The 15,706-nt window shown below is 44.2% G+C and overlaps 1 protein-coding gene across 1 annotated transcript in view; it reads left to right on the forward strand.

Annotated features, from left to right (window-relative positions):
• The window catches only part of LOC149797620 (uncharacterized), a 195,384-nt gene that overhangs the window by 6,140 nt on the left and 173,538 nt on the right, over positions 1 to 15,706 (forward strand). The window lies entirely within an intron of this gene.

The raw sequence follows: 15,706 nt of genomic DNA on the forward strand, positions 1-15,706 counted from the left end.
TAACATGAAGCATTAATAAATGTCCTGGTTTACTACGCGTAACCTAATAGCGAATAGCAAAAATGATTCTGAGCTCAAGCTAACAATCTATATAATTCCACCTCGGATCTGATAATTCTCTACGTAGGCTCAAGCCCATTTCTTGAATACACGTGTAAATGAAACACTACAAAGGCAAGTCTAAATACTAAACGAGGCTAGTAATTAAAGTATACATACTACAAATATTTACAATTATGATGCCGTAATATTCTGCAAAAATCGAGCAAATAGCTTACTGAACTTATTTGAAGCTTTGTCTTTCCTTCGAATCGGCCTATAAGTTTTACCGCCAAATTACGAGTGGCTCTTCTCGCAGTAACCCTATTGCTTATGAATCTGTCGCGGTGAAACTACTTTTCGTTTACGAGTTCTGAAAGTTGCCATTCAGGTCGAATTGTAGTCACACCCTCTATCTCAATTCCGATTGGAAGTCGCATGAACTGATCCAATCAAACTTGCAGACTATGTCCCTCTCACTGTATGTAAACGTGTGGACGGATAATAATACGCGCCGTTCACCCCGCATGCTTTCTTTTGATCTCTGAACAAACTTTTAACATGTAGGTGTGATACGGCAAGACTTTGTTAAGTGATGCGAGTGGTCGCCTACGCCAACTCAAGTTTCCGGGGTCTGGCGGGCCACGATAACATTGCGTAAGAGATTAACACTATCCCGTGGCAATCTTTGACATCAAACACAACACAATGGTTTCGTTCAACACAGTTAGATTATAGCTGGGCTTAACAAACGTGACGTGATGTGATGTGATGTGATGTGATTTTTATTTTTTAACGTAGCTTTAACAATTTTTCAGTCATATCACTACGATGTCTGCAATGTGGCAGTTTATAGTGATGTCTAGCACTGGGGCATCATGCCGCAGACATGTAACATGATGTCCCACCCAGTCACATTATACTGACACCAGGCCGACCAGTCCTAACACTAACCTCTTAATGCTGAACGCCAAGCGAGGCAGCTGTTAAGTACCATTTTTTAAGTCTCTGGTATGACTCGGCCGGGGATCGAACCCACGACCTCCCGCATCCGAGGCGGACGCTCTAACCACTAGGCCACCGGAGCGGTTAACAAACGTGACAGAGTACTACAGTATCAATTTTCACAAATATTACTTTTGCTTCTTTATTTCTGTTTCATTCAATGTCAAAAACGTCGTCAAATTCAGCTTGTATGAAATGCACAAAGCTGAACACTGCATTTAAAGAACGTTAAATACAATTTACATTGGGATTTCCTTGTCTAAAAATACAGCTTAACAAAGTTGAATAAGGTCACGTGACGCATCATGGCAGGAGTCCAATGTTCAAATGCCGTATTTTAAAAGTGGTATCACAGTTTTGATACGCTGTTTTAGATCAGCCGGTTAAGTAAGGTATTTGTTGTGTAATATAATAGTAGTGTAAATTAATGCTTTATCATTGCTCTCGATAGATAGATAGATAGATAGATAGATAGATAGATAGATAGATAGATAGATAGATAGATAGATAGATAGATAGATAGACATCGATATATTCAAGCTTTTCTTTAGGAAATAAACAACTTACATATACAAAACAAACACTAATCTAAAATGTAGTATGGACTTCTACATGTTTGAATCGCTAGGAGGAATTTGCAACATGACATATGTATAAAAAAAAAAAACGTTGTGTAACAATAATAAGTGGACGCATTATTGTGTCTATAACATAGAGAACAAACACGTTTTGATCTGTTTCCATCTTGTGAACAAAAGAAGGAAGCACGGAATGGAGAAAAATCAGCGACATCTGGAGTTGCAAAATAAATAATATCCTGGTAAATTCATGCATGGATTCTATACAGGAAAGAGGTCAAGACAAGCTATGAAGATGATGAAGATAATGATGACGAAGACGACGACGATGATGATGAAAATAATGACGATGAAGATGAATATGATGATGAAGATGATGATGATGATGACGACGACGACGATGATGATACAAAAGATGATGATAACGAGGATAAAGACGACGATGATGATGGTGATGAAGACGATGGTGATGATGAAGACGATGATCATGAGGATGAGGAAGAGGAGGATATTTCATGTTTGTACTTGGGTAAATATCATCACAAAAATTGCATAGGGTTTAAATCTGCTAACACGCTTTAATTTTGATAAGACTGCAAGGAGAAGGTTGGATGTTTTTAAATTTAGGCTGAACTCTTAAATGGTTTTCAACTGTAGTATCCAGTTTTCTTCCTTACATATGTGTTCTATGTTGGTCCACTCCAGGTTTAACTTAAGCGGTAGCATCTCAAAGAACTCGACTGAATGCACAGAAGAGTCGTAGTGGTTGACGAATTACGCGTTGATTTTGTTGCGAATGTGGTTATTTTATATTATTCATTGTATTTCGGAAATCGGTGGTTTCGCCAACATATTGTGTGGCACAGATCTTATATGTCAGAAGTAAGGTTGCATTCTTCTCCATTTTTCCACTTTCAGACTGTTCTAACGTATCGGTACTTAAGCAGATTTTATTTTTCATTATCAAACTATCAAATCTATTCGGCGTTGTGTAGTTTATAGTCATTTCCTTGTGTTTTGCTAGTAGTATATGGGGGCACCCTAGCGTCAACGGAAATTAGCATTACAAGACCCCTTGGGCAACTCTAGCGTCAAGGGAAATTTAACATGGAGAAAAATCGTGGGCAACTCTAGCGTCAAGGGAAATTAACATGGGAAAAAAGCATGGGCAACTCTAGCGACAAGGGAAATTGAACATGGGGAATTGTAATAGGGTCCCGACCTGATGGGTCTATGGAAAGGGAACAGGGGGAGAGGGACATAACACACACACACACACATACACACACAACGTACGCGCGAAGACACACACACACACACACACACACACATAAAAATAATAATTTAGGGTTAGGCAATTGAAAGTCAGTCTCTTTTCGAGAAATAGGAGTGGCCCTGAGAAGGGCCTTTGGATTTATGTTAATATACCCTTAACATAAAGGGCATCTGTGGCATCTTCTTGTCCTCAAGCTGCGTCTTACAGCAGGGCCATACATCAGAGTCCTCTTGAGGCAACTTTGTCTCTCTATGTAGACTCTTCGTATCCACAGACTGCTGCTGGTCCTGTGGACAACTGTCCACTTGGATCGGACATACATGAGCATGTCCGTTCTGAACATCATTGAAGACACGAGGGTAGAAGATTCAACGTCAGTCCACATCTTGCGGCTACGAGAATAGGTGAGTGAGTGATTGCACTGAACTGCGCTTATTTATAGGGAGAGAAAGGATTGAAACGGATTGAGTTCGTTGACCAATCCAAACACGCGTGACGAAATTCAGTCAGTCCGCATCCAATCGGAAGAGAACAGTCTGTGACGTCACGTGGCCTATATACATTCGCTAGTGCCTGTGCGCTGTCAATCTATGCCACAGTTATTCAACATGACGGAAACTCAGAAAACGATCCATTGGGGTGCACCGACGGTGGAGACTCCCCAAGGGAACCCGGACTTACTTTCAGAAGCGGTAAACTGGGATTTTGTGGATTTTCTGACCTCGCAAGAATTTGTTCCAGAACCTTCGTTACCATCTTTACCACACGTGGAGAATTTTCGACAGAGACAGAAAGAAGAATTGGAGAAATTTATACAGAGACAAAAGGAAGCAGAACAAGCTTTTCTGCTACAGCAACAGCAGCAAGAAGAAGAGATAAGAAGAAAAAAACAGCAAGAAGAAGAAGAAGAAGCAAAGAAACAAGAGAGTGAAAGTCAAACGGTCACGGTACTGTTGGACATTTTAGCGGAGTTAAGAAGTCTGAAACAAATGTATCAGACTTCTTTATCACGACCGAAGAGAATACGACCTTCCCGAGCTAAACACGCCAACCCTGAGACTAAGCCTACCTTACCACCCTTAGTGATTTCAACCCAATCATCATCATCAAAAGTAGGCCTCGGACATGGCATAGGCTTAAGACAGTTAAAGTTGATTGCTTAAACTCACCCCTACACCAAGAAAATAACGGCCCTTTTCAGGGCCACCCACTTCTCTCGAAAAGAGATACAATTTCAATTGCCAATAACTCAAAATAACAACCCATTTTACCCCTATAGTACGTGTCTGTGTATGAGTGCGTGAGTGTAGGTTCTTATTTTAAAATCATAACCCAAAGTCACTTACCTTTTATCATTAATGTATTCTGTTATCCATAGTTACAATCCAATTCACAACATAAACACTCTTAAAAAAGTTCATTCACTTCTTTGGTGTCATTATTTACTCTCTCTGTTTTTTAAATTTCTTCACAGGCTTTTCCTCTTCTTCCTCCTCACTTTCTTCCCTTCTTCTTTTCTTCTCCTGTTTCTTTTTCTTCACCTGTCTGCTTTCTTCCTCTTCTTCTTCCTCTTCTTTCTCTGAAGAATCCCTCTTTTCTTCTGACTCCTCTTGTTTCTTTTTGGGGCAATCTGGAGACCAATGTCCTTTTTCTTGGCAATAATAACAGGTATCTTGACTTTTGTCTTTTCTAGCCCCTGTTTTTATTTTTCTTTTTTGACGGTCTGGACACTCTGAAGACCAATGCCCTTTCTTTTGACAGATATAGCAAGTATTTTCACTTTTATCTCGAAAGGAAGGAGAGTAGTCCGAAGGCTGGTCTGAAGAAAATTTTCTAATGACCCCTCGCAACGCTCTGATGAAACGTTCCATCTGGCTAGTTTCTTCCATCGTTGTGCTCAGTTAGAGAGTGAAATGAATAGTGAAAGGACAAGACACATACCCTTTTATATACGCTGGTCTGCCATGACTATAAAGTACCCCACGGTGTTTAAACTTGAGTCATTTGACTTTTTGCTTTCAAGATGAAACGATCTAATTCATTTGAGAAGAAAGAAAAAGAAGAAAGTAAGAGGCAGAAACGTGATCTATCGCCTCGTACCAGAGCTGAAGTCTTGGCACAAATTCATGCCAGTGATTTTGAAGAGGACATGAGTGAACTAGAATACAAGCCCTCTCAACCAAGTTCACCGCCCTTAGTTAACTCTGACAAATACTATTCCATTCGAGAGACAGAAAAGCGCTCCTCTAGAAAATTTAGAACCACGGCTTACACCTACACGGTGAAGTTTAAAGATTTCAAGTCCGAAGTACCCTTAGAGAAAGCAGAAGGGTTCATCACCGAGATGTGGGATTCTTTACTCACCGCACTCAAGCGACAATGTCAACCCAAAGAAGACGATCGCTTGATATACTATCCATACAACACGATGGTTTGAAATCTCCTGTTTGGATTGAGTTTAGCAGACCCACAGAACTGACCCCTTCCAAAGTCATGGACAAGATACAACAGGTGCAACAATCCAATGACAAGTTTGACATCACCGATGGTAAAGCCACAATGAAAATGGCTCACGTCTCTCTTCCTCAAGGGACTGGACGCAAAAAGATGTTATTGGTGGACGAGCTTCGCAGCACCAAAACAAGTCTCGTCCGAATTAACAACCCTCAAGACCATATGTGTTTAGCCCGTGCCATCGTGGTGGGACGAACCTATGCCAACAAGAACGACACGGCAGACTGGAAAAGAGCCTGGAAAACTATTCAACAATCGGACCGAGCCAAACAACGAAACGAAGCAGAACTCCTGTTACAACAAGCTGGCCTGTCCAAAGACACATCCTGTGGCATTCCTGAAATGCAAACATTGCAAGATGTCCTAGCTCCACGCTACACCTTGAAAGTGCACCCTCAAGAAGTGCGTGGGTCTCTGTTGTTTCGAGGCCAAGATTTTAAGGACGGAAAATACATTCACCTTTATCATCACGATGACCATTTCGATACCATTACCAGTATCACCTCATTCCTGGGATACAGTTATTACTGTGAGAAATGTGACTATGGTTATAATAATCGAGAACAACACAAACATTGCGGATCGAAATGCTCAGGATGTTTGGCCTCTCCACCCTGTCTGAGCGAAGGACCAGTGCCTTGTACAACTTGTCTGCGCACGTTTGTCAGCCCTGCCTGTTACCAACAATATCTCAAGACGCAAGGTTCACAGCAGAAATGCGCTTGTCAACTGCTGAGATTGTGCCCCGCGTGTGGACAAGGCATACGTGCCAATAGTGCCAAGGCACACGTATGTTCAGGTAAGAAAAAATGTCACATTTGTCACCACATCGTAGACTTGTAACACCAATGCTACGTGCAAAAATACCAACCAGAGAAAGAGGAGGATGGTCACAAGAAGAAAGGCAATTTCATTTTTTCGATTTCGAATGCATGCAAGAGACCGGCATTCACATTCCTAATTTCTGCGTGGCCCATCGAGCGTGCGACAAGTGCATTCAAGAACCTATCTTCAGTCATTGCCCTCACTGCAGCAAGATTCCTGGAGGGCGTGAAAAAATCTTTCGGGGACCAAACACGCTAGCCGATTTTGCCCAATGGGTCTTAGACCCCATCGACAAGACGTGGAGCCAAGAGGACATCGAACGTTACGGAGATTGTCATCGTCATGCCACGGTGATGGCTCACAATTTCTCCGGATACGATGGACAGTTTCTTCTCAGATACTATACGGAACAAGGCACCGAACGACCTAAAGTCACTTTGAACGGAGCCAAAATAATTTCCATGCAAGTGGGACAAGTACAGTTTAAAGATTCAATGAGTTACTTGGCCATGCCTTTGAGTCGAATGCCTAAAACGTTTGGAATGACAGAAATGGCTAAAAGGTATTTTCCACACTTTTCAATACGGAAGCCAATCAACATGCCGTTCTACCCCATTTGCCTGAGCCTAAAGATTACGACCCCGACAACATGCGTACCGAACAACGAGAAGCTTTCTACGCTTGGTACCAGGCTCACGCCTCCGACCCTTTCGACTTTCAGGAAGAAATGCTAAAGTATTGTCGTTCCGACGTGGACATTTTACGGCGTTGCTGTGGAAAATTTCGAGAACTGTTCATGGAACACGGAGGGGTCGATCCTTTGAAAGAAGCTTGCACCATTGCCAAAGCGTGTTCCTTAGTGTACAGACAAAGATTCATGCCTGAAAACACTGTGGCGGTCATCAGCCCTCAAACGACCAACTATGTCAAACGTCAATACTCGGTCAAAGCCCTACGCTGGTTACATTACTTGTGCGACCAGGAAGACAAATGGATTCAGCATGCCCGCAACGGAGGGGGCGAAAAGACCATCGGAACGTATTCGGTGGATGGCTGAGACTTAGAAAACCCCAAGATCGTGTACGAGTTTAACGGTTGCTACCCTGACCGTGACACTAAAAATCAGCTTTTACAACGAACCATGGAAGACTTGTACCAGGCCACTTGTCAGCGACGCCTAAAGTTAGAACAGGAAGGATATCAAGTGGTGGAAATGTGGGAACACGAGTACGATCACCGTTTGAAAACCGATCCCGAGTTTAAACGTCTCGTGGAAAGTTACAAGCTGGTGGACCCCCTCAACCCGAGAGATAGTTCGTACGGAGGAAGGACCAATGCCACCTGTTTGCTGTACCAAGCCGACGAAGAGAAAGGAGAAGAAATGAAATACTTGGACGTGTGTTCGCTGTATCCCTACGTGTGCAAATATTGTCGCTTTCCTGCAGGGCACCCACAATTGTTCACGGAACACATCGACCTGAAAAACATTCGACAATACGAAGGCTTGATCAAGTGCAAAGTTTTGCGTCCCACGGACTTGTACCATCCCGTCTTACCTCACCATTGTCAAGGCAAACTGATGTTTCCTTTGTGCCGTACTTGTGCCGAAACGTGCAACCAAGACCATCCTTGTCAGCACACCCAGGAAGAACGGGCCTTGACGGGGACCTGGGTCAGCATAGAATTGTTCAAAGCTCTGGACATGGGATACCAACTGTTAGAAGTGTACGAAATTTGTTACTTTCCCAAGACACAACAATACCACAAGGGTGACCCCACGCAGAAATGGATTTTCGCAGACTACGTGGATGCTTTTTTGAAACTGAAACAAGAAGCCAGTGGCTATCCGTCCTGGTATCACACTCCCGAAGATCAAAAGACATTCAAAGAGAAATACTATGCACAAGAAGGCATCTCTTTAGACCACATCGAGAAAAACGAAGGCAGGCGATCGTTTGCCAAAGTGATGTTAAATTGTTTGTGGGGCAAAATGGCACAACGCCCGTGTTTACCCAAGACGGAGTATTTGACCGAATCTTCCCGCTACTTTCAGATGATTCACGACAAAACCAAATACATGAAACACGTGGACGTCGTTCGCGAGGATTTGATCTTGGTCAATTACGAAGAAGATCTGGACTTTGTACAAGACGACCCTTTTGGAAATGTCATCATTGCGGCTTACGTGACAGCTCATGCTCGCTTAAAACTGTACGAAGCTTTAGAACTGTTAGGGGAATGCGTCCTGTACTTTGACACGGACAGTTGCATTTACATCCATCACCCGAGTCAACAGCACCCTGACATCGAAGGAGACCGTTTAGGAGCCTGGACAGACGAGCATCCCGACGACAAGATTTTAAGTTTCGCCAGTGGTGGTCCTAAAAATTACGGTTACGAATACCGGGACAAACAAGGAGAAGTGCACACGCAGTGCAAAGTGAAAGGATTGACTCTGAATTATCGTACCAGTCGAGTGGTGAACTTTGGGGTATTGAAAGAAGCCTTGCAGTCTGGAGAGGACGAACACTTTAAAGTGACCACCTATCAACCCAACAAGATTGTACGTTTACCCACTCACCACATCGTCAGTCGACCCTTGGAAAAAGTCTATCAAATCGTGTACCAGAAGCAAGTGCCTCTTCCCAATCAATTCACCTTACCGTATGGACACGTCGGTATTGGTCTGTATATAAAAAGGAACCCTAGGCAAGATCGATAGTTCATTGTGACTACCAAGACCAAGTGAACAAGATGAATACTTTCAGAGAAACACAAAACAAGTTTAGAAAGGCACAATTCAAGTGTGGGGCTTCTGAACTGGAATGCGCTTGTGAGCCTTGCGACTTTTCAACCTGTGTTAGTGACAGTACCAGAAGAACCCGTCACCCAGGACAGGACTGTCATGGACATTCCTGAAAGGTCATTCCGGGAGGACACTTGTGTGACAATACCTCATGTAGAGACTGTAAGAACATTACACACTGTCCCTAGGACATCTTGGTTACCCAAAACATGTTGCACAGAGACTTGTTTATATTCCACTTTGATCGTTTTGATGTGTTTTTTATTCCTGTACATAACTATTTGGCTTTTATGTATTTTTGTCTTTCGTGTTGTTCATATTTGAAACATTCAATAAACGTGTCCTGAAAAATGTATATAAACTCTTGTCTTGTTTTTTTCGTGTCACAAGTGACATTCCTCACACTATGGCTACTTCTACTGTCTCTGCTCCCTCTTCCTCCACTGTCAAAGTCATCGACGAACACTTAGATCGTGCCAGTTGGGAGGCTTTGTATCTTCGTCATCCCTTTAGCATGCTCATTGCTGGACCTAGCGGTTCAGGCAAAACCGAATTTGTCAAACGTTTGATCGAACATAAACATCATTTGATCGATCGACCACCTCAACGCATCGTGTGGTGTTACAAAGAGTGGCAATCGGCGTACAGCCTCTTGCGAGAAAGTCAAGGGATTCCATCGTGTTTGTGGAAGGCATTCGTAAAGAAGACGATGGCATCGTCTCTGACTCCCGTCAAACCCATTTGGTCATTTTTGACGACATGTTAGGAGAAGACGAAGAAGAAATCAAACTGTGGTTCACGCGCAAAGGGCATCACCTCAATGCCAGTGTCGTTTACATCACTCAAAATTTGTTTCAACAAAGTAAAGCCCATCGCACCATCAGTCTCAATGCGCATTATGTGGTCTTGTTTAAAAGCCCTCGAGATAAATCGCAAGTGCAAGTCTTAGCCAAACAGTTAGGAACGCCTTGGCTGACTCAGGCGTACGACGATGCCACTCACACTCCACACGCTTATTTACTCGTCGATTTGAAACCTACGACCCTCGATGATTTGCGATTTCGTACCCACTTGTTTCACCACTGGTGCCAAGACGGAGGGCCTGTCCTGTACACGTCTCCGTCCTCGACTTAACTTCATTCCACAAAAAATCTATAAAAACCTCAGACCCTTTTCGTCTGTCTCACACACAGTGTGAACATGACGTCCCTTCGGTCGCATCTTCCCGTCAAATTGATTCGTGCCTTGTACGGCATCAGTCGAGAAAAAAATAAACAAATACGAGCTCGTGTCTTAGAAGCTAGTCTCAAAGAAGTCTTATGATGGTTCACGGTGACGGCACATCAGTTACTCCAAGGGATCATTCAGATTCCTCATCAAACCAAACGCTTTTTCGATCGAAACAAAGTCGCTTTGACCCAACTGGCCGATCCCCGCATCGACACTCAAACCAAACACAAATCATTTTGAAACCTGGAGGGAGCGGTACTCTAGGAGGGGTCATCATTCGCTCTCTCTTAAGATGGGATCCTAATGCGCCCAAAGTTCTCCCCAAGACAAAAAAAGAAGTCAAACGAAGCTCCAAGAAGAAAAAGAAAAAGACCAGGTCCCCAAAGAGAGCCTTGTCTGCAAGAACTTCTCCAGTGGCGTGACCCTCCTCTTACCAGACACCACCCCGGAAAAAGAAAAGTCCCCAGAAGAAAACTAGTCGCAAGAGAGGCACTTCGGCCAGGACGCAACCTTACACTCGCAAACCACGGCCAGCCACGGCGGTGACTGCATCTCCGGTAGCCTAAGGTTCAATCACTTCTTCGTTGATGTCACCAAGAACAGAACAGTACTTGGAGACGTTGATCACACCAAGAACTTCTCCGTTGATGACCCCAAGAACTTCCCCAGTGGCAGGGCCCTCCCATTTAACGGTGGTGGCTGCGACTCACAAAGTACCTGCTCCCAAAATCAAAGTCCAAGAGAGATCGGGCATGTTACAAAGTTTACTGGATTTGTCCAAGCAAGAACTGGCTCGATTTAGTCCGTTGCGTACCCCTCCACGACGTGTCATGCCTGTCCTCCAGTTGATACGCCTTCAAGACAATCAGTTGCGACGCGTTCCAGTATAAAAAAGGCCTGTGACCAAGTAGGGGTATCAGTGTTTTTGGTGCTGAAGACTCAAAGAAGTCACCCCTCCAGAAAACATCCCTCTTCTAAACAACACCAAGGAAAGAAATGGAAAGGACTGCCTCAACGTTTAGTCAAACATGGGGACATGTTATCTGTCCTGTCCAAAGCTTCTCCACCCCTGCGAGAAAAACTCATTCAATCGGCCTCCAAAGAGGTCGTCGATACCGTGTGCGAATGTTGTTTGAACGTCTTGAAAGGCACGATCCCTTTGTCCAAACACCAGAAACAATGCTTAGGCAAACATCGTCATGTTCTGCGTCAAATGGTTCAAAAGAAAACCCCTCTCGGACAAAAGAAGAAGATGTTGGTTCAATGTGGAGGAATTTTACCATTTTTGCTAGGTCCCTTAATGAAAGGAGTCTTGGGAACCATGTTGGGAGGACTGATGGGAGCAAGATAAAAAGGCCCTCTGGAGTCCCAAGATCTCAGAATCGACCTTTGACATCCCATGGAAGGACGAAAACTAGCTTTAGTGCCTTACAAACGATGGATGGAATACCATCGGTGGCAAGAACAACGCACCCCGCATTTACCTCCCAATCCCCATTTGAGCGAGATGTCCCAGTTACAACACGAACTGCAGTCCTTAATGGATCGCCAAGATTTGTCCGAAACAGAAAAATCGCAAAAGTACGGTCAACTCTTGTAGCGACTGCAACTCTTTCACCAAAAAGCTTTAGACGAAACAGCACTACCCACTCTGAAAGATTTTAAGACCTTGATGAAAAGTCCAGCACCATCATCACTACCACCACCACCACTACCATCCCCAGTGGTCGCCAGAAATGCTACCCCACGAAGGTCTGAGGAAGAAGAGATACGAGAAGTGTTTCAAACACCGTCAGCAGCTCCCATGTCTAGTAAGATTGCAGCATCCTTGTTGACCCCGTCCCCCACACCCCAACGAGAAGAAATGAAAGCTTGGGTTAAAAAGATGATGTCCACTCCTCCTTCGACAGAAGTGAAAAAGAAAGAAGTGAAACCAGAAGTGAAAAAGGAAAAGAAGACCAAAGCCATTCCATTGCCACCTCCACCACCACCACTACCTTCGACTTCTACTCCCGTAGCTCATCGGACACGTAAATCAGTTTCCAAGCCACCCTTTCGTCCCACCCAAAGTAGCATCACCGAAGAGTGGGTGACTTATTAACAAACCAAAAAAAACATGGAAAAAGTCTTAGCCAGCATTTACTACGATCCCTCCCATCCTGCAGGTTACGCAGGAGTTCAAAAATTGTATCGTGCTGCCAAAACTCGACTGAAAAGTCTCCGTTTACCTCAAGTGCAACGATGGTTACAAGAACAAGCTACCTACACTTTACACAAACCCATTCGACGCAAGTTTTCCAGAAGTCGCACCCGAGTGGAAGGCATCGATCATCAATGGCAAGCCGACTTAGCCTATGTCTCTCATTTGGCCAGCTACAATCGTGGCTACAAATATTTGTTTTGTGTCATCGACGTCTTTTCCAAATTTGCCTGGGTCGTGCCCTTGACTTCCAAATCGAGCAGCGAGTTAGTGCGAGCCCTGCAACGAGTGTTGAAACAAAGCGGTCGTCACCCTCTTCGATGGCAAACGGAGAAAGGTACCGAATTTCTAAATCAAGCTTTCCAAAAAGAATTAAAGAAACATGACATTCATTTTTTTACCACAGAGAATCCCGAAACCAAAGCCAGCATCTTGGAACGTTTTCAACGCACTTTGAAAGAACGCATGTGGAAATATTTTACGCATCACCACACTCTGAAGTACATCGACATCTTACCGCACCTGGTGCAAGCGTACAACCAATCTTACCATCGAAGCATTGGACGTACCCCGCAAGAAGTGACTCCCGAGAACGAAGTGCTGGTGTTTGAGCGCCTGTTTGGTACGTCCCCGACGAGGGCAGTCCCCAAGAAAAGTGGAGTGTTGGACGTAGGAGATTGGGTACGCATTGGCAAAACCAAACGCACTTTCGACTAAGGTTACTTACCTAACTGGACCACCGAATTGTTTCGTGTCACTGGACGAGTGCATGGTCGTCATCCTGCCGTCTATAAATTGGAAGACATGAACGGAGAAGTACTCAAAGGAACGTTTTATTTGCCCGAGTTACAACGTGTCACCAAAAAAGAAGACGACGTGTACGACATCGAAAGCATTCTCGAACGCAGAACCCGTAAAGTGGGCAAACGACGTGTCAAAGAAGTCAAAGTACGTTGGAAAGGATATCCACCCAGTTTCGATTCTTGGATCGACGCTTCGCAAGTCATCGACTATAAAAAGAAGTGACCATCATGCCCTTTCACACAGACGCAGCTACGTCGACCACTCCTTCACCCAGTTCTTCTCTGCAAGATTTACAAAAACAATCCGTGTGGGTGTGGTGTGGAGAACGTGTGCCTAAAACGCAAATCGTCTTTTTCTGTCAAATCTTCGTGGTGTATTGTGTCATCGGGGCAGCCATTGCCAATTTGAGTTTGCAACAAGGAGACAAACAATTGTGGACCATTTTATTGAGCAGTTGCATCGGTTACCTGCTTCCTAATCCCTCCCTGAAATTCACCTCGAACGGGAACCACGGAAACCTTGTGTCCAGTGCCAGTGCCAGCCACCAATCCAACAACAACAATAACCCCATTTTGAGCGGAGACACGCCTCTGACGTTCAGTAACCCCTCGGACAGCCACAGAACTCTGGAATTATGAGTCACCAAAACCAATTTTACTTAACCTTGCCCAGTGACAGTTCCATGGAGGTGTTCCCCAACAACACGTTGTGCTATTACACGGCCAAATTACCTCAATCCATCCCATTAGATCACGAAGCCCATTGGGAAGTGGCTTTAGTAGAAATCATTCACCCGACCCAAGTCCTCAATGTCCTTCCCAATCAAAATTTTTTTTACGGTGGAAGTTCATGACGAGCCAATGCAAAAGTACTTGAATACCCATGTCAAATATGATCACAAAACCACTGATGACAAAACTCAAAAGTGGTCCTACCACTTGTTCATTCCCCCAGGCTATTATTTTAGTGGTCAACATTTGATCACCACCATAGCTTCCAGATTTAATGTCGTTTTTCTGAAAGCTTTGGAAAGTGTCAGAAAAAGTGTCACCCTGGAGTACCACAAAGCAGCTCGTCGCTTCCTGATGAAATTTGACGGGGGAAAATCGTGTCCATTTTATTTTGTCCTGAATTGTTTAACATGTTGGGCGGGGACATGGACATGAGAAGGGCCATGATGAAGAAAAACGAATTACCAATCGTTTCCGACAACGATTCTTTTAGCAAGTTATTTCGTGCCCCGATAGAACTGAACCAAGGACTGAATTTGATGTTTGTGTACTCCGATGTGGTGGAGTACAACGTGGTGGGACACACCTCCGCACCTTTACTACGTGTCATTCCTTTCAAAGTGGATTCTGCCACGGCCACTGACGAAGATGGTGGAAACACTTACCACGTCCACCGCGAATTTGTACATCCTCACTATTTGCCTGTCAGCAAGTCTTATTTGGACACGGTCAGCATTGCTATAAAAGGAGATCTGGGACAAAATATTCCATTCACCATAGGGAAAGTCACGGTGAAACTCCATTTTCGAAAACAGTTCTCTCACGACTCGTAAGTCATGTATCCAGTGTACCGAGGGGTTGCTCGACAGCGAGGACACGGTTTAGGAGATATGTTAAAATCGGCTTTTCGTTCGGTGGCTCCGGTGTTGAAACCGATGGTGACACGCGGATTGCACGCCTTGAAAGATGCGGCACTGACACAAGGCAAAGAATTTCTCCAAAATGTCATCATCGACAAACAAAACCCCAAAGAAGCTTTCATGAGGGCAGGCAAAAATGTCTTGCTGCAAACGGGTAAAGACCTTTTGGGCCGACGAGACACACCTATAAATGCCCTGCACGCTACCGAGTCAGGCATTCAGCAAGGACAAGGCAGAAAGAGACGACGAAGAAAACACCCTTTCACCAGACTTCAAGCTAGAAAGGCAAAGAAAAGAAGAACCGTTCGAGACTTAGACGTTTTCGATTATTGAGAAACAGACAAAAAAATGATGCACCGAGAGTCTTGCGCTTGTTCCAAGTCGGAACTGGATCTGTTTGCCATGCTGCCCACCATGATGACGATGCAAGAATCCCAATGGGTGGAATTTCACCCCGTCTCCTCTTTGACGGATTCCGCTCCCAACGAGTTTGAAATCAAAGGGCAGCCCGAAGATTACATCGATCTGAATAGCAGTTACTTGTACTTGAAAGTCAAAGTAATGAAAACGGACAATGCCAATCCTGTTGCCAATGATAGAGTATCTCCTGTCAACAATTTCATGCATTCCTTGTTCAGCGAAGTGGACCTGTACTTGAATAACAAACTGGTCAGCATCAGCAGGGATACTTACCCTTATCGTGTCTACCTCGAAAATCTCTTGACGTACGGAAAAGAAGCCAAGAATACTCATCTGGATGCTTGCGTGGTATGGAAAC

This window comes from Sinohyriopsis cumingii, chromosome 6 (assembly GCF_028554795.1).
Source record: "Sinohyriopsis cumingii isolate HCF-2022 chromosome 6, ASM2855479v2, whole genome shotgun sequence".
NCBI lineage: Eukaryota > Metazoa > Mollusca > Bivalvia > Unionida > Unionidae > Sinohyriopsis > Sinohyriopsis cumingii.